This window comes from Hipposideros armiger, unplaced genomic scaffold (assembly GCF_001890085.2).
Source record: "Hipposideros armiger isolate ML-2016 unplaced genomic scaffold, ASM189008v1 scaffold_153, whole genome shotgun sequence".
In the NCBI taxonomy this organism is placed as follows: Eukaryota; Metazoa; Chordata; class Mammalia; order Chiroptera; family Hipposideridae; genus Hipposideros; species Hipposideros armiger.
The window spans coordinates 1373335-1379476 of NW_017731503.1; the positions used below are offsets into that span (position 1 = coordinate 1373335).

General features: G+C 42.2%; 1 pseudogene; it reads right to left on the reverse strand.

The window, feature by feature from the left end:
• The window catches only part of LOC109387319 (septin-10 pseudogene), a 14430-nt pseudogene extending 10069 nt beyond the window's left edge, over positions 1–4361 (reverse strand).
• Between the last annotated feature and the right edge of the window lie 1781 nt (positions 4362–6142).

Sequence of the window (6142 nt, forward strand, 5' to 3'; positions counted from 1 at the left end):
TGCTACCTGTTGGCAGCTCAGCGGCTGCTCAGCTCGGGCTGGACTCGAACTGCTGTTGCTCAGAGCTCAAACTCTTGAGCGACTCTATTGTACATTTATATGTCCTCTTTGGAGAAATGTATATTTAGGTCCTCTGTCCATTTTTTAATGGGTTGTTTGTTATTTGGTTTATGAGTTGTATGAGTTCCTGATATATTTTGGATATTAACCAGTTATCAGAGGCATTGTTTGCAAAAATATTCTCCCATTTCGTTGGTTGCCTCTTTATTTTGTCAACTTCATTTTTTTTACAAAAAAGTTGTGCAGAAGCTTTTTAGTTTGATATAATCCCATTCATTTATTTTTCCTTTTACTTCCTTTGCCTTTGAGATCAAATTCATTAAATGCTTTTTGAACCTAAGTTCCATAAGTTTAGTATGTATGTTTTCTTCTATGCAGTTTATAGTTTCAGGTCTCATGTTTAGGTCTTTGATCCATTTTGAGTTGATTTTGGTACATGGTTACAGATAGCAGTCTAGTTTCATTCTTTTGCATGTGGCTTTCCAATTCTCCCAGCACCATTTATTGAAGAAGCTGTCTTTTCTCCATTGTTTGTTTTTGGCTTCTTTGTCGAAAATTTTCTGTCCATATTTATGTGGCTTTATTTCTGGGTTCTTGAATATATTCCATCGGTCTGTGTGTCTGTTTTTCTGCCAGTACCATACTGTTTTGATTATTGTTGCCCTGTAGTACAAGCTGAATTCACAGAGTCTAATACCTCCAGCATTGTTCTTTTTCTTAGGATTGTTTTGGCTATCCGGGGTCTTATGTGGTTCCATACAAATCTGATGAGTGTTTGTCCTATTTCTTTAAAAATGCCATTGGGATTTTGATGTGGAATGCATTAAATATGTATATTGCTTTTGGTAATATGTCAATTTTAACTATGTTGAGTCTTCCAACCCATGAACATGGAATGTCTTTCCATTTTTTGTGTCTTCAATTTCTTTTAAAAATCTACTATAGCTTTCAGTGTAAAGGTCTTTCACATACTCAGTTAAGTTTATTTCTAGGTATTTTATTCTTTTTGTTGCAGTTGCTAAAGGAATTATTATTTTTTTCTTTTTTGAAGTTTCGTTGTTAGTATATAGGAATGCAATGTATTTTTGTACTTTGATTTTGTAGCCGGCAAATTTACTGTGTTTGTTTATTGTTTCTAATAGCTTTGTGGTGGAGTCTTTATGGTTTTCTATATATACCATCATGTCATCTGCAAAAAGTGACAATTTAACTTTTTCATTACCTATTTGAATGCTTTCTATTCCTTTCTCTTGCCTGATTGCTCTAGCTAGGACTTCCAATACTATGTTGAAAAGCAGAGGTGATAGGGGACAGCCTTGTCATGTTCCTGAATGTAGAGCAAAGGACTTCAGATTTCACTGTTAATTATGATATTAGCTGAGGGTTTGTTATTTGTAGGCCTTTATTATGTTAAGGTATTTTTCTTCTATACCCATTTTATTAAGTGTTTTAACCATAAATGGGTGTTGTATCTTGTCAAACGCTTTTTCTGCATTGATTGATATAGTCCTATGATTCTTGTCCTTTATTTTGTTTATGTGATGTATCACATTGATAAATTTGCATATGTTGAAACCTCCATGTGCCCCTGGGATGAACCCCACTTGATCATGATGTATATATTGTTTAATGCATTGTTGCATTCAAACAAAATTGCTAGAATTTTTTTAGGATTTTTGCATCTGTATTCATTAGAGATATTGTTCTGTAATTTTCTTTTTTTGTGCTATTCTTACCAGGTTTTGGTAACAGGGTAATTTGGGGCTCATAAAATGAGTTAGGGGGTGACAGGGCCTGGGCTGTGTCAGTTGTGTGCAGGCTGGCATACAGATCCTGACCCTGGATGAGGTTCAGACCCACGCAAGCGGCAGCCACTGACACATGGACCCTTGCCCCAGACATGACAAACCTTGACTCCGAAGCCTTCTGTGTAGGTGCCAGGCTCCGGTGACATAAGCTCTTTACATAAGCATTATTCACAGCCATAGGAGGGAGCATGTGCACTTCTGTGTGCTCTCCTCCCCCAAAACCTCTATATAATGGTTGCTATTGCTGATTAAGAACGCTGGTTCCTCCTTATGGGGGAGGGGCAAAAGCCCACCCCAACCCTTCTGCGAGGACACTTGGCATAGTTGGCAGGATCACCATGGTGATGAGGTGAGAGTGCCCCTTCTGCCCGGGTAGAAGAACCACCCCGGGTAGAGGGGATGTGGCCCCAGACATCCCTCTGATATCCGGTCGTGGTGTACCTGCTGGTGTGGACTCAGCCAGAAGACTGGGACACTGTGCGCCCCTGACCAGAAGACGTCCGGGAAGCATTGGAGGCATTGGAACCGAATGTCCCACTGGCTCACCGGGAGGCTGCCAGGAGGGTGGCCTGGATATTCCTAGCTGTCTTGTGACATGCTAGTCGAGACATTTAGGAGTATGCGAACTGGGTGCAGCACTTACAGCGCTGGGAGGAGGACTTGGAACAATGCCTGGTGGCAGCTGAATGCATGCTCCAAGAGTCCCCCAAGTTGGAGGTGTCCTCCCCGGCTAGCAGCCCTCTAGAACTGGTGTGGCATGTCCGACTGGTGGTGAGACAGAGGATAGAAATCAAGGAGCTGCTGGCTCCTGGGGGTGGAGCCACGGGACTGCAACAGTCAGTTGCAGGCACGAGCTGTAACTGAGAAGGGCGTGAGCCAGCGCCGTTTCCAGAAACGGGATGCAAAAGCCTCACCCAAAGGCCAGGGTGAGGGAGGGGACCCAGTTAAGGTGAGCCGCTGGCAAATGTGGTTTGACCTGATGGCCTCTGGACTGACTGAGGAGAAATTACACAGCCAGCCCCTCGAGGTCCTCCAGCCCTCTGGTGGAAGCTATGGCCGGAGCAAAAGTTCACTACAATACCCCTCAAAAAGCAAAAGGGGGTTGCCAGGGAGTTTTGCCCAGCTGACTTCCTCCCTTTCTAGGGAGTGGTCCAGAGCACCCGTTTGGCAGGGGAGCCGGATAACTTGAGGCTGCACTTTGAACTCACCATGTATTGGTCCTCCTGGAACGTGCAGCAGGTGCTGGCCCTCGTGAACACGGAAGCAGACAGCACCCTCATATATGGCAATACAGACCATTTTTCAGGACCTAGACGCCACTATTGAGGGTTATGGTGACCGACACCTCACGAAACATAGAGTCTCCCCCACCCTGGGCATCGGACATCTCCCCCCTAGGGTCTATGAGGTCTACATGTCTCCTATTGCTGAGTACATCCTTGGAGTGGATGTGCTCAGGGAACTTACTGTCATGACGTCTGTGGGGAAATTCCACAGACGTCATGACATTAAATTCCACACGTGGGTGCGCGTGATGAAAACTGTGGTTAGAGGACATCCCCAGCACACGCCCCTCCACCTGCCACAGGCCACACGAGTGACTAATATCAGACAATATCACTTGCCTGGGGGCATGAGGAGATTGGGCATACTATTTTGAAGTTGGAGGAGGCAGTTTTCATACAGTCCACCCAAAGCTCCTTCAATTCCCCGGTGTGGCCTGTATGGAAACCAGACAATTCCTAGAGAATAACAGGGAACTGGAACAGGGAACTGAATGCTACTGTTCCAAGCATTACAGAGTTGATGGATAGCCTCTTGCAAGAACTAGGACGATTCCACTATGTGGTAGGGTTGGCAAACACCTTCTTCTCCATTGACATTGACACTACCAGCCAAGAACAGTTCGCCTTCACCTGGGAAGGCAGACAATGGACCTTCCAGGTGTTGCCATAGGCTACCTGCAAAGCCCAACCCTATACCATGGTCTGATAGCACAGGATTTAGCTAAACGGATCAAGCCCCTGACTGCACTTGTTTCACTATATGGATTACATAATGTTAACCTTTGATTACTCTTACAGATCTAGAGGATACAGCCAAGGCCCTTAGTGTGGCACTTAGCAACCAGTGATGGGCTGTTAATGAGGCCAAGGGCCTGGATTGTCTGTCAAATTATTGGGAGTTATCTGGTTGGGTAACACCAAAGTTATGCTGGAAGGCAGACAGGTCATTGGGCCCACTCTTCCATATCTGCTAACAGTTCAGGTACAAGAAAAAGGCTTTGATTGGGGTTTATGGTGGGCCGATGGGACCCAGAAGGTACCCTTGAGTTTCTGGTCTCAGCCCTGGAAAACAGCTGAGCAGCGATGCTCATTAATTGGGAACAATTAGTGGCCATTTATGCCGCCCTAATGGCCTGTGAGGATATCACAGGTCCTGCACCTGTAACAGTGCAGTCCACATACCTGGTCGAGGGTTGGCTGCAGTCATGGCTCAGGGCACTCTGGAAGGGGTGGCTCAAACTCCCACACTGGCCAAATAGGAAACATATGTAGAGCAACAGGCCACATTTAACTTCAGTCAGCTGTCTCAACAGTTCCATGAGCTGTTGGGCCTTGTAGCCTTTCGGGCAGACAAGAAAAAAGCATTCCCTGAGTACCCTGTAGAGGCAANACTGTCTGCTGACTTCTCAAAAGAAATTTTGTAGGCCAGAAGGATTTTCACAAAATATTTAAAGTGATGTAAAGCAAGGATCTACAACCAAGCCTACTCTACCCAGGAAAGCTATAATTTAGAATCATAGCACAGATGAAGAGCTTCCCTGACTAAGAAAAATCTAAAGGAGTTCATCACCACCAGACCAGTATTACAAGAAATGTTAGAGGGACTTCTTTCAGAGGAAGGGGTGAAAAGATGAAAAGTATAAATAATAAAATGGCAATAACTACATATCTATCAACAATTACTTTCAATGAAATGGATTAAATGCTCCATAAAATACATAAGGTTGCCGAATGGATAATAAAAGATCCAGGCAGATGCTGTCTACAACTGACTCACTTGAGATTGAAAGGTACACACAGACTGAAAGTAAAGGAATGGAAAAAGATACTTCATGAAAATAGAAACAAACAAAACCCTGGTGCAACAATGTTCATACCAGACATATAGGATTTAAAACATAAGCTATAACAACAGCCAAAGAAGAATCCAGTAATCCCACATCTGGGTATTTATCCAGAGAAACCCATGACACTATTTTGAGGGGATGTGCACATCCATATATTCATTGCATCATTATTTGCAATAGCAGATATGAAAGCAACCTGGTAGTCTCTGAGTGGATGAATGGATAAAGAACAGGTGGTACATACACAATGGTATAATACTAAGCCAAAAAGCAATAATGAAATATTGCTATCTGCAACAACATGAATGAATCTAGAGGGTATTGTGCTGAGTGTGATTTCACTTATAAGTGAAACCTAAAAAAGAAAATAAACAAACGAAACAAAAACAAACTCATAGATACAGAGAACATTGTGATGGTTGAGAGATGGGCGGGGTATTGGAGGTGGTTGCAAAAGGGAAAGGGATTAATAAGTAAAAATTGGTTGTTACAAAGTAGTCATTGGGGTGTAAGATAAAGCATAAAGAATATAGTCAATGATATATTGTAATTATGTATGGTGTCAGGTGGATACTAGAATTACCAGAGTGATAGATGGGAAGGGTTTGGGGAAAGGGTGAAAAAGGTGAATGGATTAAGAAGTACAAATTGATAGCAACAAAATAGTTATGGGGATATAAAATAATGCATAGAGAATACAGTCAATAATATGGTAATAACAATGTATAGTGCTAGTTGGGTACTAGACTAGTCGGATTTACTTCTTAAATTATATTAATGTCTAACCAATATGCTGTACATCTGAATTAATATAAAATATTGAATGTCAACTGTAATTGAAAAATTAAATAAGGGGGTCTGTGAAAGGGAATAAGTGGTTAAAATTTCTAGATGTAAACAACTAAGTCTTGGGTATATAATATACAGCACAGGAAATACCGTCAATAATATTTTTTAAATTAAAGTTTATTGGGATGACAATTGTTAGCAAAGTTACATAGATTTCAGGTGTACAATTCTGTAATACATCATCTATATGTGACATTGTGTGTTCATCACCCAGAGTCACTTCACTTTTCATAATCATATATTTGATCCCTTTTACCTCATGTAACACTCCTCTCCTCCCCCACCATCTGAT